Raw genomic sequence first — 26,670 nt, 5'->3', positions numbered from 1 at the left:
TTATGCTGCCCCCATGTCCTCTTCCACTGGCTACAGGAACAAGGAGAAGGGGCCCAGGAAAAGAGACAGTCTTGGGGCGCCTGGGTGGCTCAGTCGGTTAAACATCCAATTCTTGCTTTCAGCTCAGGTCATGATCTCACGGTTTGTGAGTTTCACATAGGTCTCTGCACTGACAGTGTAGATTGGGATTCTGACAGTGCTTGGAATTCTCTCTTTCTCTTTGCCTCTCCCACACATACTCTCTCTCTCTCTCTCTCTCTCTCTCTCTCTCTCAAAATAAATAAACATTTTTAAAACAGAAAGGAAAGAAAAGAGACATAGTCTAGAATTAGGCCACATTCTTTTGGGGACCAACCCAAGAGGGACTGGATACCAAGAGGCCTCGGGAAATGAGGGACACCAGTCCTGAACCTCTAGATAATGACAATAGCAGTAACACTAATAACAATAATTAGCACTAACATAGCACTTAGTGTGTGTTGCATTTGTTGTATGGGTTTTATGTGTGCTAACTCACTTAATCCTCCCAACAGCTCATCATCACTGTCCCCTTTTCACAGATGAGGAAACCATGGTGGTTACAACATGCCAAGGTCCCACAGCTATTAAAGGGAAGAGCAAGACTTAAAGCCAGCAGCCTGGTTTCAGGAGTCATTCTCCCAGTCACAACTCAGTCCTTTCCTACTGGGTCTAGCTCACATCAGAGCTGCCTTAAAGCTCAGATAGAAACAAAAATCCTGGCTACCATTTATTCAACGTCTGCTGTGTGTCAGGACCTGGGCTGAGCATTTTGCATGCCCTAGAAAAGTTAATGCTCAGAGTCACAGAAAGATGGAAATGTCACGAGGGTATTTTTGTCTAATCCCATGCCCAACCGTGTGATTGATAAGGACCACGGGCTTGAGGCTACCACTCATTTGTGATTGCAGCAAATCCATCCAGGCTGTGAAGGCTGAGGTCCTATCAGGCCTTCATCAGCAGAAAAGGAAAACTGTCAGATCCTCCGAGCCCCCAGGACACTCATTTATCATGGTGAGAAATATTGATGTTAATAAACCCTACCGCCTCATACACTTTCCTGTCATCGCCCTGCCCCTCCCAACCACTTTCTGTTTGAAGAATAAAACTCCCAGCAAACAGAGCTTCACACTTCTTGCAGACCTGTTGGATAAACACACAGAAACACTCACAGCAAACATTTCACACCTAATGAATGGGGGTTGAAGTTGTCTGACAGCACGGTGGGAGATTGGAGAGCTACTTTCCCTCGGATTCCCTCTCCTGGGAGCCTGGCAGCAATGGCTAAAACAAGGCTTTCCCCCCACTTCCTGCTTTTGAGGTGCTTTTGAGGGAAAGCCTGGCCTCTGGTCCCCAGGTCGGGAAAGCCCCCTCTGAGGCACGGGGCATGCTTTTTGAAACCCGCCCTTTTTCCAAACTCAGGGAAGAGACAAATGCAGATTTTGTGAGGCTTGAAAGTTGTGCAGTTTGAGGTCCTTCTTTAAGAAAAAGGATACCAAATTATGACACGAACTGAGATTTGAAAATTACCATTTATGCAAAATGAGAAAAGAAATCACAACCAATTTCAAATCTTGCAAATGCTAACCGACACCATAAACATCACAAAATCCAGAAACACGATACAATGTTTTGTAATTGCCTGGCACATGACTAAAGTATTTTTTCCTACCTTTTTTTGGGCCACATATTCTTTAGATTGCTTCTTCACATGGCAACAATTTGATGACAGTTCTGCCAGAGGAAGACAAGTCAGACTTACCTCTAATGTGTTCGATCAAAATTTTTTTCTTATTGGCTGTTTCAGAAAGTTTCTCTCAGCGTTACAACTCATTATCGGAAGTGCCACATGTTACCTTTAGGATGGTTGTCGATTTGGGGAAAACCTCCAACAGCATTTCTTTCCGATGTGATGACATGACCCGAGAGCATATCAAGTTTTCTTCAGCAGTGACTAATCTTAAAAACTCTTTAAATCGAAAGTCACTCATTGATTTACTTATTAGTCATTCACGTCCTCACTGTAGATGGGTATCTTGCGTTGTAGGCTATTTTCACTGGTGTGAATTTATCAGCAAGAAGTGTAAATCTTTCTCTAATGTATTCATATGATTCACTCTTCATCATTAACTGGATTATTAAACGAGACAAAAGTCTGTTCATTATTATTCTGTTTGGAAGTTATCTCTCCTATTGAGTTACTGCTTTTGATATGATTAATGATAGTTCTATCCTTGAATCAGAATAATTTCTATCTATTTTATTGCTTTTCTTTTTCTATTAACTTTTTTCCTGAAATTTCTCTCAGTTCTGTGAATGTAAAGATGACGAAAGAATGTACCTTTCCTATGTGCCCCAACTGGGAATCTATACTATCTTGTTTCTTTTAATGAAATGTTCCAAAAGTGCCCTTGCAAATTGAATTAAAATGGCACAGACAGCTTTATGAACTTTTAAGTAGGCACCTTCCTTCTTATTTGTATTCAAGTTTCTCTTCTGAGTCTTCAAAAATAGTTTTTAGAGCCTTTTAAAGGTTGCTGTGTCCATGTTGCAAGGTTGAACAGATTTGTAATTGCAGGCCAGCCATTATCTACAGAATTCCAAAGCTGGGCACTGTAGGCCACATTCATACTGAAACGAAACATCTGGTCCTACACATTTTGGACAGTAGAAATATTCTTGGAAGACATTCCTATACCAGACACCCAATAACAACTCAACTATACATGGAAGTGATAGTGATTTGAAACCACACAATTATATCCCAACAGAGGAGATAACTAAATTAAGTAAGCCCCCAACTCAACGTCCCCCCTGGCCCACATACCCAAAATGCCCATGGGCCACAACACTGCCTGGGATAAGGGGGAGTATGAGGGAGAAGGAATTGCAGCAGAAAGAGATAACGGACTGTACCAACTGCAATAAAAAGTGTTTATTTTAAGGAAGTGTTTAACTTGAAAGAAGTCCCAATGGCCGAATCTAGGAAAACGGGAGCAATAAGGTGGATAATGATAGTGATGGACTTAACCTGTAGAAAAGGTTAGTATCTATTGGTTCATGGTGATACAGATAAAATAACTGATTAAGGAATAAAGAAATGGGGGAGAAGGGACTTCTCTTTATAGAAGGTTTCCAATCAATAATTGTATAAAAGGGAGGATGAAGATAGAAAATCACCAATTGGCAAATAACATAGCAATAATTATCGCAGGCAAGAATCATCAATGGATGCTAAAGTGGGTGAAAGTATGATGATAAACAGAATATTTGTATAGTATCAAAGTATCTCTTCATCAGATCCTTACTGATTCCTAGGGGGTGGCAGAGGTGGGGGAATAAAATTCTACAGAGGAGAAGCCTCACAGACACCTTAACCAAGTGGTCAAATTAATAGGACCAGAAATAAGACACATCAATATCAGGTACCACCTGATATAATGTCCAAGAAGAACATAACATCCCTGTCAAGTCAGTGAACTCTTTAGGGATCTATTGGTTTGGGGGTATGTGGGGACATCTCTTGGAAATAAAGGACAGATTAATGTATCCCTCACCTCTCACCACTAAGAAAGAAGCCCAATGCCTGGTAGGCCTCTTCAGGATCTGAAAGCCACTTAGTGATAAGGCTCTGACCCATTTACCAGGTAACACAGAAAGCTGTCCCAGCAAAACTTTGAGTCACAGCAAAACTAGGATGCAATGCAAAACGATATTGCTTAGACCAAATGATTGAGCAGACTCTATTGATATTAGAGTTACCTGTGGTGGGAAAATAAAACACCATGTGGAGCTTATGGCATGCCCCAATAGGAGAATCGCAATGTAGACCCAGAGGGTTCTGGAGCAAGGCCATGCCATCTGCAGAGAACATCTATATACCATTTGAAACATAGCTTCTGGCATGCTACTGATCCTGATAGAGACGGAGCATCTGACAAGTGACCATGTGACCAAAGCTTCCCATCATGAGCTGGTTGGCATCCAACCTACCAAGTCATTGGGTTGGCAGACTCGGCAGTAATCTGTATGTAATGGAAGTGGTACATCTGGGATTGGGCACGAGCGGGGCCAGAGGGGAGTGTAAGCTGCATTGGTAGATGGCCCAGATGCCCATGTCATCCACCACTGCTGTACCAAGTTCTCTCCCGTAGATAAAACGTATTGCCACATGGGGGATGCCTTCCATCGGCCAAGCCGGTAGAGGCAGAAAGAGGCTGAGATTGGATGTGTTGGCTTGGTTTGGAGATGCTAGCCAAAGATGGACTGTTGTGGCCATGGGGCAGTCCCGAATGACAATGTTAAAGGAATCTTCTCATTAGACGGAACACATGGTTGTTTACTTTGTATGGAATAGGAGTAGGTATATAACTCAGGGCTGTGGAAAATGACTAGGCCGGTTGGCCAGGGGGCCTGAAAAGAGAAAGATTACAGGACTGGAGCCTGAGAAGAGCATGGTGGTGGGCCTATGGGAGTGGACATGCAGAGTGATGATCTTTGTACTGCAGGTTAATGCCCAGCAGAGAGCATCTACCGTGGAGGAAGCACTAAACTCTGTGAAAATGGGGTGCTATCCTCTAGGATGTAGTTAATACCCCCAATCAAAGACTATTATATAATTTGGTATCCCCAAATAGTAGAATACATAAGTCCAGGAACCAAGGGGTAAAAGTAGAAAAGGCTTTGCATACCTTCATTTCCAGTGTCTTGCCTGGGCATGTAATGCTTCTCACTGCTGCAACATTCGACTCTGTAAGTCTACAGGTCTTGATTCCCCGAAGGAAACATTTGTATCTGGAAACATAGTAAATGCCTCATTAAACTTTAAGCCTCAGCTGCTGCCTAGTTACTGTAAGCTTCTTGTACCAAAAGAAGGAGGTGAGAAAAGGAGTCCTCATACGTGCAGGGTAATTGGCCTTGACTATCAGGAGGAGTTAGGACTGCTGTAACACTGTGACACCAGATGATATCCTGGGGCTTTTCTTGGTACTCTCCTGCCTCATCTAATGATAACTTGACAAGTGCAGCAGGCATGGCCAGAGAACAGCATACTGACCAGAAGCTCAGGGATGATGGTTTGGGTCATCCTAGCAAAGTCAACAGTGAGAAGAATATAAAATGGGTAACTGTGCCCTTGAGACCAACTGCACCCACTTGAGTTATAGATCATCCTTCTCTAATCTTCCTCTGGAAAGCGGCAAAGGGGACCAGACAATTCTCGCAGAGCTGTTCCCAGATAGAGAACTTCCTACCAAAGTCCAAGCAGTGCACTAAGGCAGATAGTCTGGTGCCTCACCCAGAAGCCTCCATTTAGGGTCAAGGCTTCCATTCCCTCAGCTGCCATGAGTGTTGGCTGTTGACTGCTCACATCTGAGCTCCTCTAGGAATTGCCCTCCCCTAAAGGGAATGGTCTCAGGAGCAGGCCGGGGCTCCATTGCCTCAGTCTGGGTCAATTCCAGAGGACCATCCCTATAGAATTGGCTGAGGCCTCTGTTGCAACTTCACCACCCTGCAACCCCACCTTGTGCTCACTCCTGCTTCCTCACCCCCCTACAGGTGTTCTCAGAAACGATCACCCTGCGTGCAAACTTCCTGCAAACCAACACCTGCTGCAAGCTGTCTCTCAAGGAACCTGACTCAAGACTCCCGGATTTTTTCATGCTCTTGACACGAGTAGGAGTGCTTGCCCCCACACCTAATGGTCCCAACTACTACAGATGGGGGTGGGGGTGGGGAGGGTGATGTGAAGAGTCACGTGGACATAGAGGGCGAGCAAGAAGTAAAATTTGTGGTTTTCAGCCACTAAGCTGTGACTGTTGCTTGTTATCACGGTATAATCAAACCCATCCAGACTGATACAGAATCAATACAGTGATTGTGTCTTTAAAATTTTGCATATTTGGGGCCCAGTTTAGAGGTGGCCCAGGCCAAACCTCAATGTATGAAGCAAATGTAGGTCTGAGCTTATGGGTGACAAATTAGAATCAAGAAGGAAAGAGAGAAATGAAGTCAAGGAGGCTAGGTGCCAGCTCAGTGGAGCTTTTCTGGAGGCTGACTGAGAGTTGTAGGAAGGAATTCACTTAGAATTGCCTGCGGTGGTTGTTGGATAAGTCTGGAACATGAGGATGAATTGCTAGTCAGCACGTCATGGTTAGAGTAGGTTAGCCAGCTGTCCATGTGGTTTCAGGTCACTGCCAAGAACTTTTTGTGGGTAATCCAAAGGGTTCTGGACTCCAGTGGAAAGCGAGTTGATACCTGTATCTGTGAGAAAAATAAAGATCAATACTTCAGAGTTGCATTCCATGTCTTCATCCAACAGGAGTTATGGATCTTAGACAAAGGTCCAGACACTAGACAGTGCGTTCATAGACAAGAGAATTTGTTAGAGTCCTTTCCAAAGAGATGTAAGCTATGGTTTTTGCTGACTGAACTTGACTAGTCACGAGGCTTTACATCATGGTCCTGTCTGTAGGACCTCCAGGTAGGTGGTAGAGTTTCTTGAGCCCGTGAATGTGTCCTTGACGCCCGTGTGAATGCCTTGCCATATAACACAATGTTATCTGGCTCAGGAATGTTCTGAAGCAGCTGAGGAAGAAGCTTGTTAATATTTCATGAAGTGAAGTCTTGGGAATTTGTGTGTCGTTGACCTCATCAACCTAAGAGCCGTAAGTGATATATCTGGCCTCTTGCATCTAGTTTCGGCACAAATCTTGACCGTTTATTATTTCGAATCCCATTTTGATATTTCATTCCCTGTGTTCACTGCAGACAATGTGGGCATTGACAGCATGAATAATTCTGTAGGCTTTACAACTTTAAAACCTGACCTGTCAAATGCATGTCTCTATGGTTGTGGAGTATTTCGAATCTGGGAATGAAGGTTCATGGAGGCCTTTTACTGATCACCACTGCTTCAGCCTTGGCAGACAGATACGTGCTTCTACCCATCTTGAAGAGACCATAAATTACTAAAACAGGTGCATGCCGAGAGCATTCTCCTTATCTGGATAAATTGAGCTTGAATTTTAATTACAAATAGCCCCCAGAGAAGGGAATAAATGGCTTTCTCTTTTTTGACAGCCAGCCCATACTCCCTTTTCAATTGTGAGCCTGATAAATAGGGCAGTTCTTGGTGTGCTGTCTGGCCAGACGGAGAACACTGTGGACAAACAGGTTGAGCCTCCTGTGTCCTAGCCTCCCTTCTTTGTTACCATGGGTCATGTCATGGGTCACGGGTCATGGGTGAGCAAGGGGAGGGGGCAATGCTTTTTGTGCCAAGCATGATATGGGGGCAAAAGACTCTCTGCCCGTCTCCAAAGATTCTGATCTGAATCTGAGGCCTCTTCCAAAAGTACTGCCTGAGGAGAGTGCTAGACTCATGATGTTGGAAAGGAGCCGCAGTAGGAGAGTAGCCAGTGGCCAAGGCTGGGCTATGAGCCAAAGCAAACACCTTTTTATACAAGGTAAAGCCACCAGAAGTTTTCGTTTTTTCCATCCTCATAAACTGCCCAAAGGCACAGTGGGTGTCAGGCTTTGAAGAACTAGGTGTATCCAGCAGTCTGCCCCCAGGAGGCCAGGAGCTCCTGCAACCCCCTGGGGAGAACAGATTGCGTCCCAGGGACTAATCCTCTTTTTTTCCTTCTTAAACCAATGACTGCTTTACAGTCACTGTTAAACCCTTCAGAACACAATAACCCTGGGAGATAATCTTACCTCCATTTTACAGATGGAAGAAATCAGAGTCCAAGAGGCTGGTGAGTTGCATTGGCCAAGCCTGGCTCCAAAACACTTTCCCTCACCTCTGCGACAGCCCTTCCCTTCTATGCAAAACAGCCCTCTCTTCTGTAGTACCAGCCCAAGCTGGAGACTTGCTGATGAGCCTGTGTGTCCCAGGGAACACAGCAGTAGAAAAGAGACCTACTTTATTCATCTGTGTGTTCCTTCATCCTTTCCTTCCTTCCTTCCTTCCTTCCCCATTCATTAACTTAACAAATATTCATTCAACTGTTACTATGTCCCAGATACCCAGCTAAGTGCTGAACTAGGTAAACAAAACAGATGGCCCACTGAGGAAATCAGACACTAAACATGTAAACACACAAATAAATACATAATTGCAAACGGTGTGGGAGGCCTTTTTTCCAAAGTCGAGTACCATCAGCAGCCGCCATACTGGAAAAGCAATTTCAGTCGTGTGGTTGGTGAATCGGAACTGAGAAGTCCCAGAGCACCCCTGCTCAAAAGAAATAGGTGTGTAGCATGCAAACCTCGTAGGCAGACATACTTTCTAGGAGCAACGTTAGGGCAGGGGAGAACAAGCAGGTGAAATTAATTCTAATAATACATTTTATGTAACCCAATAGGTCCAAAACTATCATTTCAACAATATCTCATTACTGATGCAATATTTCACACTTTTTTTTTCAGGCTGTCATCAAAATCCAGTGTGTTTAAGGCTTACAGCAGATGTGAATTCAAACTGATCTCATTTCACGTGCCTAATACTACACTCTGGTTGTGGTTGCTATGTTGTACGGTACCCATTTCGTAGACACTGACAGAGTCATCTTGCATGTACGTTGGTGGTTTTCAACTTGGCTAACACGGGAATCGCTGGAGGACCATAGATTCTCATTTGATTGGTGTGGGGATGGGTTAGGGTTGCGGAGAGAGATTGCCTGGGTGTCAGTATATTTGAAAGCTCCCGAGGTGCTTTCAATGTGTAACATACTCCAAGCAATAGCACTTTGCACCCAAAGTCTTCAGAGCCTTCAAGGTGACAGGCTTGAAGCCCCCCATCTCAGTTGGCTAACCCCTGCCCTCTCCCCACCACGAGCTCAGCCCTGGCCCTAGGCTCCAGCCAGGCACCTCCGTTTGGAAAGTTGGGTTGAGGAACTCTGGGGCAGTTGTGATGGCCTGGCATCCACACCCCACTCTGACTTCTCATAAATCTGACCCTGCCTTCACTGTTGATTATCTCCTGTGCCTTCTCTTGCTCCAGGAATCTACCTTGTTTCCCTAGTCTTGGACCTGCCTTGGTCTCTTGCGTGTCCCCCAACTGTCTTATCCTGCCCCCTCTTCTGAGAGTACCTGTTGGGGCTTCTACCCTTTTTCCCACTTGCTGGGACACCTGTCACCTCTCTACCAGGTCCTCCAGATTCTCTGGATCCCTGGGCCCACCAGCCTGGCTGCTCTCCCTATGCCCCCAACTCCCCCTAGCACCTGGCCCACTTTCCCTGACTTGGTGATTAACCCTTCCCTGCCCAATCCTTATCAGAGCATCTCAAGCTCAAGTCTCTCTAGCCTCTGATCATAATAGGCTCATTAATCTTTGTACCTACGTGCTTCGACCTGCCCGGGAAACAAGAGCTTCACTTATTTCTATTTTTACCCTCTCTCCTTTACTTGTATTTAGTTTATTTTATTTTAATCTTTTTTTTTTGTCTCCAGTTGTTTCTCCTGCTCCAGACCTGCCATCCCCAGAGCAGAGAACAGAAAGTCTGATCAATAGCAGAACAGGCATGTCGCCCACAGCCACCATAGGAGGTGTTTGCTCCTGAGCTGACTCACTGCCCATGACTGGTTTGGGAGCATGGAGAGGGATGCAAAGCCAGTGGAGAAAAGTTCCCTGGGAGATTTGGTTTCAAGCTCAGTTTTCTCTTGGAGTCTCTTGTGTGAGGCTTGTATGAGTTTTTCTCCCCAAAGTCCTGAGGACAGTGTTGTTACATTCAGCCCTGTGGCCCTGTTATGAGGGTAGTAGAGCCCTTGGCTGAAAAGTTCATAATTTCTATGCTATTTTCCATAACCATACAGCTGGCGTCTCCAGAGTCAAGCTTGTGAGGTAAATAAAATTAAGGCTGTGAGGCTGTTATCTAAAACCTACCACAATTCTATTCCCACCAGGGATTTAGGGAAAGATGAAGAGAAGACAAGAAGAATTTTTAAATCCACTCATTGTACATACAGAGGCCAGGACTTAAGAGGCTCTTCTGGGTGTGAGGGCAGGAGGGATGACTTTCCCTACCTGTGGCAAATTGCTGCTGCCCTGAGCCACTAGGTGAAATTTCTGAGGGAGCCAGCCAGTCCAGCCCTGGCCATTGGGCAAATATCAAGTTTATATTTGGATCACTCAATCTTGTTCATTAACCTAAGACACTAGAGTTTAGTAGCATTAATTGGTAGGGTGAACATTGCAGAACAGTAACAAGGGGCTTGTGGGGTCCTAGGTGTGTGGGTTGGTAGATGAATGGATAGATGGATGAATGGATGGATGAATGAGGGCCTACACTGCTGACCATGAAAATAACTTATTCTTTTCTCTTATGTGCAGTGAGATCATATGTGGAAACATTAATTGATATATTTTTGTCCCTGATAATACATTTTTATTTCCTGACTTTTCCACCATTAAAAAGCAAAAGATCAAAACAGTGTCTTCTTCACCAGACTGTTGTGAAGATTAAATGAGATAATGGGGGAAAGCTGTTTAGCCAGGGTATTAACACATAGTAAGAGGCCAATACATGCAGCTATTGTCATTATTTTTCCCATTTTACATTAATAATTTGTTCAAGATCACACAGCTAGTAAGTATAAAACCTGGATATATCCTGCCCCATTGGGAAGCAGCTCCTGGCTTGGATTTCTCCAGAACCTCACACTTCCCGCTTAGGCCCCTTGGAAGGAGAATAGTACCACTGAGGCCTCTTGATACAAGTGTAGACCAGTCTTCTCCTTCAAGTGGTCATGGTCCTGCACTGGAAGGAAAAAAAGAGGTGTGTGTGTGTGTGTGTGTGTGTGTGTGTGTGCATGCACACGTCCACATGTTGAGGGCAGAGGTAGAGAAGAAGTCTGCCATCCCATTTGGAAAAGGATATATCTGGGAGGACTCAGATGTGCTTTCTTGAAAACTCTTATAGATATGGAAGCTCTTAGTGTTTATATTGGGAGCCCAACCCCTGTGACTCTGATGGTCCCTCAGACAGGAGGAAAATGCAGAACCGGGAGGATACGGAAGAGGAGCCAGCTGTTCAGCCCTCCTTCTGCTCCTTCCTGGGACTCTTCAAAATAAATACGCCTGCACGAAGTTTCTGTGCAAAAGCAGGGGCCTCCTAGCTCCCCTCACCTCCATGCCTGCTTGCCCTGAATGTTTATCTTTGGACTCTGAGGAACCTCTGAGTTGAAGGAGAAGGAAGGAAAAGGGCCAGCCTCTGAGAGGTGGTGTTATTTGAGTAGAATACAAAGTTGCTGGGAAAATGAGACTTTTCGGCCAGAGGCACAGTCTGTAAGTCCCTGTTGGTTTCTAAGCTTCGCCATAGGGCTCTCTCCAGGGCCCTTCTAAGTCTGAGGCCCCAGAAGAGCTCAGGACTGAGAGCACACAGCTTGACAAGAGCCAGGTCCCCACTCCCGGTGTTCAACCTGCCCGCAGTTACAGACCACAGAGCATGGACCTGAGCAAAGAGGTGACCCATCCAATAGGCGGCCCCCATGCCTACTCAAGACTCAGGATTGTTCCTCAAAGAGTCCGTAGAACCAACCCCAAGGGGGACATTACGGAAAGCAGAGCAGCCACTGCATTTTCTCTGGTCAGATTTCACCTGTAACTCATAACGTCTGTTTTCCTGGTGCTCAACAACAACAGCAAAATCTCCATCTGAAATTATAGTTAATTTAAACATTTTTAAAGCTATATTTCCAGAAGGACCTTCAACGTTTCTTTTTTTTTTTTTAAGTTTATTTATTTATTTTGAGAGAGAGAGAGAGAGAGAGAGCCCACGTGAATGGGGTAGAGGCAAAGAGAGAGGAAGAGAGAGAGAATCTCAAGCAGTCTCCATGCTGTCAGTGCAGAGCCCAATGCAGGGCTCAATCTCATGAACTGTGAGATCATGACCTGAGCCAAAATCAAGAGTCAGATGCTTAACCGACTGAACCACCCAGATGCCCCAAGGACCTTCAACTTTTAAACATAGCATCCAAAACAGTGGCTTTCCTTAAATATGTAAATGAAGTAGCTGAAGCATACAGCTTGGGTGAGACACATTTATCATGAACACACTGCAAAGATTCTCAAAGAGCAGCCGGCGGAGCAGTCATGTGGCAGAGAACCCACATGCCACTTAAAGGACACCCATGCATGAAAATTCAGCTTTGGTAAAGCAGCTAAATTACTGAAGGGAAGCTTTAAATTTTCTAAGATTTTTCTCGGGACTCCTTTTGATAGAGTCGCTCTGGATCACTTACAATATAGTCTGATTTACAAAAAGCCCATCTGGTCACAACACACACAATGTAAAAGTGAAATGATTTGGTTTGGCTAGAGAAGAAAGGAGAATCTGTTGCTCATACCCTCATGCAAGGGTAATGTCCAGTTGACTCAGGGGAGCACCTTTCCTGGAATTCTTAGCAGGATCTATCCTCGAAGAGACGGTCCCAGTAATCCACGACTGCGACAAGTACAGACGAGGAGCTCGTGTGGCTTATAAGTAAAGTTAAGAGGAAGGAACAGCCACTGTTATGTCACATCAGTGTCGAAGATGACAGAGGCTGTTCAAGATGGACCAGGACAATGGGGACAGGCGTATGTTGCAGCGGGGACAAGGCTTACACCTGGAGGAGGGTCATGGTCCAGGAACCAGACAAGCAGCTAAGAATCGGGGGATTCATGGAAGCCAAATTATAAAGCACAGCTGTGGTGCTGAGGTCGGTGAACTTGGGGGTTCATGCGATCTGAGACTTCAGCCAGGCATAGGTTCAGAAACTAGAGTTAGAGGTAAATTAAAGACTGGAGGGGTCATCAATGTTAGCCAAGGAACCCCAGACCTATAGGTGTGGGAAAGGTCAACTCTAACTCTGAGGTAAGAAGATTGCATGTCTGAAGGCAAAGCCAGAGGTCAGGCGGGAAGCAAGGGCTCACCTGCAACGGTTTCTCCCTGGAAGAGGGGGTATCATAATGTGCAAAGGAACAGGAAATTAAATCTTACTCTCTCCTGACTCCCTATCTAGAGCCCAAGCTCTTATCTTCCCGTAACTCTTGTTACCTGAGTGAGATACATAACCAACTTGTCAGGGATCCAATAAGAGAGATAAGATGGTCTTCCCAAAGCCATGTCTTCTGCACAACATTACTGGACCGAAGGAAGCGCTCCCAGGAGGGAAATTAAACCCTGAGGACCTCAGCATTTGACTTGCTGCCGCAAATTTGGTAAACCGTATCCCAGCCTGGACAAGACCCGGGGTGCCTTCCACACTGCCCTATGACTTTGGAGGGTTGAAAACAAGGGAAGCAAGAGGAGAGAGAGAGAGCTCTGCCCACCCTCATTTTCCCCCAGAGCTATTCCTCAGTGCAGGCATCCTGAGTGGAATGCCTAACGGTGGGGGAGAAGGGGCGGTGGGGGGGTGGGGGGGGGAAGAGGATGAAAGAGAGGCCTTCAGAGAGGCACCGTGTCCATTCGCTTAATGGAAACGGGTGAGAGAGGGAGAGAAGGGAGCAGAGCGGCAGAGGGCCCGAGCCTAGTTAAGTCATTGCAGATACTGTGCTCTCCGGTACTAGGTAGCATGCTCCAGTCCATTTTTATCAGTGGCCAAGATAAAAACAGGAGGCGTGCCCATCAAATCTGAGATACCGCAGAACTGTCAGGAAAAGCTAAAGCATCAGAGAGCAGATTTGGGGTCTAAATTCACCGCAACAAACTAGGTAAAGTTGGAATTTAATCAGAAACGGAAAGGCCTTCACTAGGGTCCAAAACCACAGTCGCATGACACAGAATGGGCAAGGCACGGCTCGACAGCAAGCTGGGGGGCGCCTGGACTTCCCGCTGTGTCATCAGAAGCGTGCTGGTCACTGGCTGCGAGTTAGGAGTATGCTTCTCCACCCTGGCAGGAGCATCACAGGGGGCCTGTAAGCAGTTCTTTAGGAAGGACTTCCACAAAAGAGGGCTAGCAAGCGGGAAAGTGGGAGCAGGGTTCCACACCAGGCGCTTCAGAGAAAACCCGAGAATCCGGCCATGCACCCTGCAGGGAAGAGCTGTGGACAGGGTGAACTGTGTAATTCTCGGCGCCCAGCGCAAAAGGAAAAGGTAGCACCCTTTGTTCCTGGAGCAGGAAAAGAAAAGGGTCGTTAAAGATACTACAATGTGAAGCTTTTCCTTTTAAAATTGTTTTTACTAAAAAATTAAAAAAAAAAATTTATCAAGTTTTGAAACAGTCAGAGAGTTGCAGAAACAACTTTTTCTGAACAGTTTGAGAGCACATTGGCCAGCACAATCGTCCATTATCCCAGAATACTCTGTATTTCCTACAAACACACCTGTGCAGAACCACAACACAACCAGAAAAAATCAGGAAGTTTCCCAGGGAAACATTACTATCACCTAATGCACAGAACCATTCACATTTTGCAAATTGTCTCTATAATGTCTCTTTTGTAGTGAAAGAATTCAGTCCGGGATCATGCATTGCATTTAGTTGTCCTGTTTCTTTAGTCTTCAATCTGGTACAGCTGCTCAATCTTTCCTTAACTTTCAAGCCTCAACACGTTTGAAAATTCCAGGCTACTTTGCAGAATGACCCTCAGTTTAGCTTGTCTGATATTTTCTCCTGATTAGATCCAGGTTATACATCTTTGGCAGGAATATCCCAGAAGTTGTGCTGTGTTCTTCTCGATCCATCCTCTCATGTGGCATAAGATTTTGATTTGTCCCATTACTGATGATAATCGCTTTGGTTACTTGATTAAAGTGGTGTCTCCCACTGTAAAGTTACTCATTGTTCTTTGTAACAATATTTTGGAGGGAGATACTTTAAAACTATTAAATGTCTTGTTCCTCATCAAAATAAATAAATAAAAATAAAATAAAATTGTTTTTACTTACAAAGACGTAAAACATGGGGGTGATAACCGAGATTCGTAATTTGCCTAACATTTTGATGTCACCATTTAATATAATACAATAGATAACTTTATTAATGTGACGTATTGACCGAGCATAAGATTTCTCTGCAGATTCATTTAAACTTGCAGCGATTTCACTCCCATTCAGTGTAATTAAAGGCAACATGAGTTACTCTTGGCAAATGTGAGAGTAGGAGCTGACAACTAATCTTTTTAATTTTGAGAATAATCTTCCTGATGATGCAGCTGCTACTGAGCTATTAAAAGTATTTTATAGGCTGTGTCAACATTGGGATAGCTTTCTGATGAATTATTTTGAAAAGTATATTTTAGTACACCTAGAGCTGATGATTCACATGAAACAATTTCTCTAAAGAATTTTACTTTTTGCTACAAATCAGTTTCATGTTGTCTGAATCTAACTTTGAAGGCATTTTATACAACGGCATTTTATTTTATTTTATTTTTAAGTTTTATTTATCTATGGACTCTCGACACCCAATGTGGGGCTCGAATTCATGACCCTAAGATCAAGAGTTGCACGTTCTTCCGACTGAGCCCGCCAGATGCCCCTGTATTAAGGTTTCCTCTGACATTTCCTGTAACTTGTGAAAGTCATACAAGAAACTGAAAGTGGCCTCATGATTTTATATAACTCAGAGCATCTGTTTATGCATGCTATCTCTGTCTCTTCCATTACAAGGAAAATTAATTTTACAACTGTCTGCTTTATTGAAAATCGGTTCATCTATGGCCTCATGTGAAAATAGTGTTCTTTTCCATCCAATGCATAATCTTTAAATTTAATTTCTCCTCTAAGGCCGTGCATATTTGCTTTGCAACGTTGTAGCAGTTCAAAACCAGAGAGTCAGGCTCTTTGAAGAATTCTGGTAAGGGGGGGGGGCGGGCTATGAGCTACATGATACACTTTCTTGCAATGTGTATGCTTTTTCTTGTAATAACTTATTGACAGAGTTTACTGGGTTAGCTTTGGCAGCCCCTATCTTGGGGTTCAGGCCAGAGAGTGAATGTGTGTGTGCAGATGTTGCCAGGATGGGTCCTGGGGACAGACAGGCAAGCCAGCCTCCCACGAGCTGTCTCCCTGCTGCTCTCCTGCACAGCCCCACCTCCCTCCCTGAGCCTGGTGGCTGCTGCTTCTGCCACTGCTGGTACTGTCATCACCACTGGTCTTGGCCCAGCTTCTGCCCCAGGCTGCCCAGCCGACTGCTCCGCACGCGTGCTGCCCACTGCCTCCTGTGGCAGCCGACTTGGGACCATGCCCCCTCTGGGTGTCTCCTCCGCTCACATACTCTGCTCTACTGTCCCATCAGACTTCACTTACGGAGCATGAGTTCCAAGATAAAATGATTAAGAATTCGAGTCAGTGACGGCAGGACATTAAACCAAACACAGAGCCCCTTGTGAGGTGCGACCTGTGTGACCACACAGGTCACACACCCTGCTTGTGGGAGAGGGTCAGGTAAATGATGCGGATCCGAGGCTGGACTTCAGCACGTCTGCACATGCATAACTGAGCGGTAAAATGCTCCCCAAACGTCAATTTGCTTGGGTTTTCCTATATCGAATGCACAGAGAAGCTTGCACCTCAGAAGGGAGGCGCAGGGGAGAATGAAATGGATCAGTACCTGGACCCTAGCTCAGCCCCAGAGACAGGCACCCGACCCAGCCCCTTGCAAAGGGAGTTGCAGGCAGAAGCTGCAGGAGCCATTCTTCTCACAGACCTGGAGATGTGGAGAGCCCCACTGGGCTGTGCGGGGCTCAGGTGACTGCGTGGCAAAGGGCCCCCACGTTCTGAAGGGAAATCAGCCAGGTGCTGGACCCCCAAGCTCTCTGGGAAGACCCAGCTGCCGTGACCCTTGGGACTGCGGGTGTAGGGCACCGGTGCTGGCTCCTCACCGCAGAGGCCAGCAGTACTAGTTCCGGGGTATCCTGACCTCAAGGGGCTTCCCGCTTTGCACTGGTGGGGCCAGGCAGGAAGAAGGGAAAGAGACTTGCAGGAGCTTGTGGGAATGGAGGGCAATTTGTGAGCTGGTGGGGGACATGCCCCATAAAGGGACAAGAACCAGCACAACTGGATTACAGTCACTCCTGGGAGTCTGTAACCACAGGCTGCTGAGGCCTGGGGGGGGAGGGGGGGAGTTACAGAGAGGACCTTGGCTTTGAGTATTTGAAGCCTCCTCAGATGAGAAAAGGAAGAGCAGCTCTGTGAAGAACAAATGGGGAAGTAGTGGGCAAGTGTGGGTATGGGGCAAGTTCTCCAGCAGCGCAGTGCTGGCCCGGGCTCCAGAATCGGTTCCAGCCGAGACTGTGTGACTGCAGGTCAAAAGCCTTCTATAGAAGGTGCAAGGAGCAGGTGGGACTAGGGGAGGGAGGGGAGTGTTTTTCCAACTGCTGGGGGGGGGGGCTTGCTTCAGATGCACTCAGCAGGGAGGGTGTTGAAATGTAGATTCCTCATGCCACCCCCTCCCCTCCCCGCCCCCAGCCCTGGAATTTCTAACTCAGTAGGTCTGGGTATGGCCTGGGAATCTGCAACTTGAACACATGCCCCCAGACAATCTTAATATGCACTCAAGTTTGAGAACTACATAGAAAGGACTTTGCGGCCCTGAAACCTGATGCCTACAGCCCAGCATTGTTCCCCTTGCCCCTGCAAAAACACCAGCAACTATTGCACAGAGAATCCCCGAGGCTGCAACCCACTCAGGGCCCCTGTGCCAGAACATTAAATAGGAGAAAAATGAGCCAGGGAAGGAGCGAGTCTCCTACTAATTCTTTTAGCATGAATTAAATCTGATTTTCACAAAAACACTTTAAGGATGTTTTAAAATCTCTCTTTGCAATCCAAACCATCGCAAGCACTCAAAGGTACAAGCAGCTTTCCCCACAGCTTTCAAAATACTGCAAAGAAGATGATTTGGCCTGGGGCTGACCACCGCTGCCAGTCCAGCAAGGAGCTGTGGGACAGTGCACTTCCCCACCAAATGCCTCCCCCGCTCCACTTTTAATATGTATGTCTGGTCTGCACATCAGCCCAACAAAATTGGCGGTACCATCCACAATTTGCATAAGAGCACACTGAGGCTCAGAGAATTGCTTAAAATCCCAGAGTAAGTAGTGGAGCCAGGACTCAAGCCAAGGAGGACGGGTTCAAACCCTGGGCTATTCCCAGTGCGCCGAGCTGGGAACGCCCCCGCTTTCTCTCTGGCTTCAGCAGAGCTTTGTGAAATGGTGGTTATTAGTCATACCTGCTCCCTCCCTTCCTCACAGATAGGAAGAGGGAAATTGCAGATCTTCCTGTGCCTTGTCAGTAAGAAGCTGTTAGCTGTGAGCCCAAACGTAAATGTCTATAAGGGTCAGGCAGATTATGTCAACGATAAATTAAGCCAGATTTTAAAAATTAACTTAAAGCTAGGTAGTATATCAAACATATAAAAATAGTGTCTATTCCACAAAGAAAGACGTTCAAAGATTTTTCCCATGCCACATAAGAAAGCTCTTTAGTTCTAATTGTCCCCATGTCTGCATCTTGCACCTGCAATCTTAGAGCCTTGAGGGCAGGCTGCGTGTATGATATTAATCTTATTCCAGCCCTCAGCCTCCTCGGATGCCTAGGCATACGGACGATTACAGGAATGGTGACTAGACAGGATTAACAAAAGAAAAAATGTCGGGCAGAAGGATTTAGGCTAACTAATGGAGAAAGAATGCCCCCATTCACCAAGAGTATACGTCAGACAAGTCCTTGGATTTGCTCCCTGTGTTCTATTATTTCCTAGGCTTTTAGGTCTAAGATCCTATTATTCTAACACAGAGAGAATTTGTTTACTTTTAAACCCTGGATTTGGTTTATCAAAAATGCTGTCTGTATGTTTTCTTCTTGAGTCCTTAGAAGAAAGAAAACTTGTCCCCTGCGTGGGATGGCTTAAATGTGGTTTTATCTAAGGACAGGATGAGTTCTTAGTTCTTAATTAATTATCCTGCCTCAAATGATTTGGATAAACAGGTCTAGTCTTTCTGCACTGCTCCTCCTTGGTAGAGACCCACTCATTATTTTATTCAACCTTCACACTAACCCTCCAGGGTGTTATTATTCCTATTTCACAGATGATGACATTGCAGCTCAAAGAAGTTAAGTGCCCTTCCTTCCTCCCCTCCTTCCTTCTTTAAATTGCATTAATTTTTGACAAGCTACAAAAGGTAGAAAAGGGTGGGGATAAGAATGTGTGTTACTTAAGCCCCTTATGTTATGTCGAACCACAATTGAAAGTTTGTGCTGTGGTTGTTTGCTTTGTCTCCCACCAAACTTGAACCCTCTGAATGTAGCTCACGGTGGCAAATTATACAGGAAGCCTTCCCGGACTCCTGTCAGTTTCCTTTTAGGTCCATTCTTGTCGACCCTCATAGCACTCATCTAGATAATCCAACTGTTTAACCAATGTCTCTGTGCCCCAATAGACTACAAGTTTCCCGAGAACAGGAGCCTTATCTTTTTTGCTCCTTGTTATATCTCTAGCACCTAACGCAGTGTTTTGTACATCCCATGCACTCAATATTTGTTAATTAATGTGATAGGTATCCTGGTGCACCTAATTTCATACTCCTAGACCTAAGATGCACCTACTGGTGCAAAGGCCAGATCAAAATTATGTACATTTTCAATTTTAATAGATATTGGTAAAGTGTCCTCTTAAAAAGTTATATAAATTTACATCCCTTCCAACGATGTGTAAAAATGCTTGTTTCTCCACGTCTTTGCCAAACCAATTTGATCTTTGCCAACCTAACTGAAGATGGAATCACCAAATATTGCATCCATATTTTTCTTAATGTTTATTTCTGAGATAGGGCAAGCAGGGGAGTGGCAGAGGGGGAGTGGCAGAGGGGGACGGACAGAGGACCTGAAAGGGGTCTTCGCTGACAGTCTGACAGCAGTGAGCCTGATGTGGGGCTCGAACTCACAAACTGTGAGATCATGACGGAGTCAAAGTCAGATGCTTAACCAACTGAGCCACCCAGGTGCAAGTCAGGGAGGGACAGAGAGAGAAGGGGGAGAGAGAATCCCAAGCAGGTTCCATGCTGTCAGCCCAACATGGGGCTTGATCTCAGGAATTGTGAGATCATGACCTGGGCCACAATCAAGAGTTGGATGCTTGGGGCGCCTGGGTGGCTCAGTCAGTTAAGCTTCTGACCTCAGCTCAGGTCATGATCTCATGGTTCATGGGTTTGAGCCCCACATCAGGCTCCATGCTGACAGCTTGGAGCCTGGAGCCTGCTTTGGATTCTGTATACCTCTCTCTCTCTTTTTTCTGCCCCTCCCCCACTCATGCTCAGTCTCTCTCTCAAAAACAAACATTAAAAAAATTAAAAATTAAAAAGGAGTTGGATGCTTAACCCACTGAGCCACCCAGGTGCCCCTATATTTTTCTTATTTAAGTGAAGTTGAGCAGCTTTCAAATGTCCTTTATATTTTCTTTTATGCAAACTATGTGTTCATGATCTTTGCCTATTTTTCTATTGGATTATAAGTTTTATCATTGTAGTAACTTTATTATAAGGAAATTAGCCCTTTGTTATGCATGCTGCAAATGGTTTCCCCAGTTAGTCTGTTCTCTTTATGGCATTTTTTTTTCTCAAGCAATTTAAAAAAAGTATATAGATGAACCATCAGAATTAAGTTTTCTAGATATTATTTCCTGGTTAGAAGAATATTCTCCATTCCAATATACAAAATTCTCACATGGTTTCTTCTAGTATTTTTATGGCTCTTTCTCTCTTTTTAAGTCTTTGACCCATCAGAAATTTATTTTGGAATAAGATATGGAAATATTTTATTCAGCAAGTTTCTTCATGTTTGACTTTACAACTTAGGGCTGAACTCCACCTATAGACAAGCCCCGATTGAAAGGTTTTTTTTTTTTTTAGGCACCCCACTTAGATGACTCTTTCCAGAATGCATTCATTGATTCACTCATTCATTCATTCAATACTGTGCTTATTATGCACAAGGCACTTTGTTAAGTGAGAGAGGAAACTCAAAGACCAACATCCAGTTTTTCCCCTCGAGAACCCCACAGGCTTGGAAGCACATAGTAAACAAATGACCATTTTAATACATGCACACACGCATGCACACACACACGCGCACAAGCGTGGACATGTAGGCAATGGTTGTTATGAGTGTCCAATGGGGAGCACGCAACCCAGGAATAGATGTCCCGAAGGAAGTGAGCAATGTCTGAGCATCTTAGAGAATGAACAGGCATTAACCAGTCAAGGAGCATCCTAAGATGAAGAGAAAACATGAGCAGAATCGGGTAAGAAAAAGCTCTAAGGAGTTCATGGCAAAAAGTAGAGAAAGATAAGCCTGGAAAGGCAAACAGGGGCCAGGTTAACAGAAGGCCTTGTTTGTCATGGGAGTGACCTGGACCTCATCCTGAGGACAATGGAAGCCAATAAAGGATTTTAAATAAGGGAGTGACACAATCATATGGAGAATGGATTTATGGGAGCCAAGAGTGCAGGGAGACTCACCTGTTGGGAGACTATTGTGACAGTCCAGGTATAAGACAATATAAGAGTACATTAGGACAGTGATAGTAAGAATAGAAAGTAGGAGAGATTTTGGTACTGACCTCTTTGTTCCTCTCATCTCCTCTAGTCTATGTAATCTCTCACTGCTTCCTTGGCTCCCTTACATCCAGTGCCTTCCAACATCTTGTTTTCTCCCCATCTCACCCACCCAATCCCCTCCATTTGTCAGTATAACAGTATATGTCTTTGAGTTGCTAAAGTCTTCTCACTCATAGCTTTTGGTCTAGGGAAATTATCTCCTTGAGAAGTAAACAGACAGGTTTGTGCAAGTGGCAAGGAGCTTTCTGGGAGAAAGGAATCAAAACCCGATTGTTTTCTTTTTTGAGGCTCAATGTTTTTAGAACTCATGTGATGAATTTCAGTTTTAAAAAGCTGATTGGCCACAGGTGTTCATTTCTTTGCCCTACCCAAATGTCACCAAAATGATAGTAAAGGAATAAAAATGGATATAAGGACGTACAGAAGAAGCAGTAGACATGACATCTAAATGAAGTTTTGATGGACTGAAAGCATCCTCTGACTTGGCAGAAAAAAAAAAAACAAATTATAACTTAAGAGTCTGTCATAGAAAATTCTGACATTAGATAGAACCTACAGACTGCTCAGGATTTGGACGCCCTGCTTCACAAGAGGGATTAGGCTCTGGTTTGAAAACAAGAGCTGTTGTTTGAAAGTCTGCATACAGTGTGTTGGGACCCCATATCCCTTCCCCATTCCACATGGCCACAAAACTGAAATTTGCAACTATCCCAGTGAAAAATCTGGCTCAGTGTTTGAAAATCCTAAGGAAAAGTCAACCAGTTGACAGGCTCTATCCACATACCATGGAACTTCCTAGTGGCTTTACAGTGCTTTGCTCTTAAAAGGAATAGATAGGGACACCTGAGTGGCTCAGTGCATTGGGTGACCGACTTCAACTCAGGTCATGATCTCAAGGTTTGTGAGTTTGAGCCCCATGTCAGGTTCTGTGCTGACAGACAGCTCAGAGTCCTTAGCCTGTTTCAGATTCTGTGTTTCCCTCTCTCTCTGCCCCTCCCCTGCTTGCACTCTCTGTCAAAAATGAATAAACATTTTAAAAAAAATTTTTTAAAGGAATAGATAGCCCAAGATAGGACACATAAGGAATGTTTCTAACATGGGAGAGACAAAACCTTCAGAAAACAAAAGGAAATTGGAGGAAACAGGCAATACAAGACACATAAGAAATGATACCACATCACGAAATAAGACCATAAGAACTTTAGAAGAACTTTGACTGACTTGGATAATTCAGGATGACAGAACATTTGACGGGGAAAGTAGATTGTAGTAAAACAGACAAATGCAAAACAAATTAATTATAAAAGCTAAGAAAAAACCAAGGGCCATACAAGAATGGAAACATAATCTAACTTGCTACCTGGAGCAACGGTGAAAAATATTTGCTTAGCCAAAATAATGAAATATGGAGTGTAAATGTACCAAAACATTGCAGTGTAAATATGTTTGGGAGATAGTAAAGGAAACGGGAAGGAGTGTTCATATAGAAGAGCTAAATCCTTACCTACCAAAGTAGGAAGTATAGGAAGTGGCTAAAGTTAAATAAAGAATTAAGGGAGAACTGGAGACAAATTCTAGAAGAGCTAGCTGACAGTTGTGGGTAGTTGCCTCCAGGGATTAGGACTGGAGGATGGGAGGGTTACAAAGAATGGCAAAGAGACTGGTGTTTCCAATATGGACCTTTTAATGTCATCTGACTTTGAAGTTACGAACACATGTTACTTTGATTTATAAAATTAATTATGGATAAAAAGAACACTGCTAAGGATTGGGACAGACTTACTTGAAATCAATGAACAAAAAGACACCAGAGGCTCTTCATGGCACGTAGGAAGCACTCAAAAGGCGTCTTCAATTATTCTCACTATAGAAGCGAGTAGGGAAGCCAGCAGACTTTACAACATCATTACCTGTCCATGACTGGTCTTTGTCTACAACTGGCAGGGACTTCTCCTGTGTCAGTTACCATACTTAGCTTTGACTTGAGAGCTGAGCACTGTGGCTCAGCTGAGGTCAAAAGAAACCCTTAACTTGGGGGAAAATAGTAACCTTGTTGGGGAGAAACTTGGCAGACCCCACCTAAGCCAAGTGATCAAGGCTGACATCCCCAGTGGTATCCTTAGCTCTTCTGAGTTTCAAGTTATTTCAAATTAAAAAACGTTTTGAAAAGTACAGAGAAGCAGCAGCAAAATCTGTGAGACAGCAATTTACAGAAACACAAAGTGGCCAGTAGACATGTGAACATATGCCCAGCACCCCTAAAAATCAGAGAAATGCAATATTTAAAAATTATGAGATATCGCCTTAGCCCCGCCAGAATGGTAGAAAGTAGAAGAGAAGGAAAACAGCTACTACTTATGAGAAGGTTAGGGGTGAGGCTCCCCCTACAAATGCTATCTTTCATTGTCAGTAGGAATGGGATAGTAACCCTTTTGGAGATCAACTTTGCTCTATCTTTTTAAAAAATATATATTTCTTTTGAGGGAGAGAGAGCAAGCACATGTGCACAGGGGAAGACAGAGAGAGAGAGAGAGAGAGAGAGAAGGCACAAGTTGAGGAGGGGCCGAGAGAGAGGGAGAAAAAGAATCCCAAGCAGGCTCTGCACAGTCAGCACAGAGCCCGACGTGGGGCTAGAACTCACCAACTGTGAGATCATGTCATGAGCCCAAATCAAGAGTCAGCCACTCAATCGATGGAACCACCCAGGAACCCCTGCTCTATCTTTTAAAATAAAAAAAATCTGCATACTCTTCCCTCCCTCCCACTGGAATCTATCTGATAGAAATAGAAGAATCCATGGGGATATAATAACCATATATTTGATGATTTTTTTTTCAGTGGCCAACAAAAACCAGTTAAAATCCAAACAAAAGGAAAATAAATAAAAACAACAATTTACCAGGAACTCAGTTGATAAAAGAAAGAGTTGGAGTTAGATCTCTATCAGAAGACTTAGGGAGTTTTGTAGAGTATATTTTTTCATATTTTCCCCCCTTCCCTGGTGGCTAGCCTAGGGCCTGGTATACAAGCTGGTTATAAAGGGTTACCTGCAATGGGAAGGAAGTTGATGTAGGAGAAGAGGAAGGCAGAAGGGAAGAAGGGAGGTCAGAGAGCAAAAGACTGCATTAAAAAAAATTCTCCAAAATAAAAACAGCATGCATGAAATAGTCTCACTTATGTCAGATGATACGTGTGTGTGTGCACAACACTTACGTATATGCAAAATATTGTCAACAAATGGTTAATGGGATCATCTCTGGGTGGTGGGATTTCAAGTCATTTTTAATCTTTTCTTATCCTTTTGTCTGCTGTTCAAATTATTTCAAAGACCATGTGTTCATTATATAAACCCAAAACAGCAATAAAAGCTGTTTCCACAGCAAGGAAAAAAAAAATCTTGCCAAGGATCCATCATCCATGAGTCTACCTGATGATTTCTTTAAAACAAAGTCAGCCCTGTCCTGGAGCAGACATGGTGCTTTGTTTTACTATGCGATGAAAGAGGTGGTCTTTCTTTTACATATATTCTAACGTTCCCTCGTTCTTGTCATGAGGGTTCCTCGGCACTCTGAGCATTGCTAAATATCCATGGCCCATTTCTAATTTTTTTTTTTAATGTTTATTTATTTTTGAGACAGAGAGAGACAGAGCATGAGCAGGGGAGGGGCAGAGAGAGGGGGAGACACAGAATCCGAAGTGGGCTCCAGGCTCTGAGCTGTCAGCACAGAGCTCGATGCGGGGCTCGAACCCACAAACTGTGAGATCATGACCTGAGCTGAAGTCGGACACTCAACCGACTGAGCCACCCAGGCGCCCCCCATGGCCCATTTCTAAACCTGAAATCATTTCATAGATTTGGTTATCGTCTTCTCCATCAGTTGTGCTACTCCCCTGCTGCAGATAGGAACCCGGGGCTGAGGGGATGAAAACCCCCATCCTAACACCACACAACTGAGCACACTCCCAGGCACAACCCCCAGAAGCTGGAGATAAGGAGAATGGCAGTTCTGAACATTCTTAGGCTAATTTCTTCATCTTGCTGCAGCGTGAGTGTCCATGCAAAGCCATCCTTCCTCTTTGCCCTTTGATCTTGCAGGGCAGCTGCAAGGTCAGCTGCAGGGCCAGGCCCCTCCCCAAATGCTTCCCGACTAGAGAACCACTACTATCCTTCTCCTCTTGCAGCCGGCAAGCTTTAAGGAGTCATGGTGCTTCCTGCTTTCAGCCCCAGCATCACTGCAGCCTGATGGTGCCCTGTGAGCCTGTTCACTATAAGCTCTCTGACCACTAAAGCCAGTAAATCTCCCACAACAGAAACCACCTGGAGGAGAGCCAGGCAGAGGCCTTGACATTCGTGTTCTAGGAGGAAGGGAAGATAGAGGGACCAGCACGGGTGGCTCCAGCCGGCCCACAGCTGCTGTTCTCAGGGCTCATTCTGCCACTCAATTAAAATGACGGGCAATCAGAATAAAATCAGAGCATCTTTGAATACAGCACTAATGACCCCGACAATCATAAATCCTCAAGGGCAGGACCAGGGACTCCTAGAATTTTGCATTGGAAGGTACCTTGGAGAGCATGTGGTCCCGTTTCTCCACCAAGGTGACTCTTCGGAGAAACCGGAGTGTGGTGACCGTGTGGCCACAATATCCTGTGAGTGTGGGGACATGCCCAAGGTAGCAAATGTAAGCAGCATTTCTGTGGCTCTAACTTCCGAAATAGCACAGGAAGGCAAAGAATGTCCCTTCTCTTGGGTCACTTCCTGAGCCACTGTTCTCTAGAAGTCTCTGGTCCTCCTGTACCGTCCCCTAAGGCTTCATCCTACATTGGAGAAGGTTTGAGGTGGAAGAGGAGGCTTTGGAAACTTTAAATTGTCTTCACCACTTCTGTTGAGGATCTAGCCTTATAGACTGTCCCTGAGAAAAAGAAGAAAGAAGGGGAAATTCTTACCTCTCTCCATTTCAGGACTATGGACTATTTTTGTCGACATTTTTTGCTCCCCCCACCTCCATCTCTTTGGCTCTTATATCTAAAAACAAACAAATAACACCAGGCTGTTCTGTGAATTATATAGAATCTGAGCTAATTTGGTCCTCTCCTTCCTCCCATCCACC

General features: G+C 44.7%; 1 long non-coding RNA gene across 1 annotated transcript; it reads right to left on the bottom strand.

Annotated features, from left to right (window-relative positions):
• Positions 1-1,025: 1,025 nt before the first annotated feature.
• LOC125921093 (uncharacterized) lies at positions 1,026-26,670 on the bottom strand. The gene is made up of 3 exons (XR_007457297.1): positions 26,507-26,670; positions 4,710-4,812; positions 1,026-2,148 (listed from the first exon to the last, which is right to left on the bottom strand). It is a non-coding gene; the product is annotated as an uncharacterized LOC125921093 (long non-coding RNA).

The sequence above is a fragment of the Panthera uncia genome, chromosome C2 (assembly GCF_023721935.1).
Source record: "Panthera uncia isolate 11264 chromosome C2, Puncia_PCG_1.0, whole genome shotgun sequence".
Classification (NCBI taxonomy): Eukaryota; Metazoa; Chordata; class Mammalia; order Carnivora; family Felidae; genus Panthera; species Panthera uncia.
This window is presented reverse-complemented; position numbering and strand designations above follow the sequence as displayed.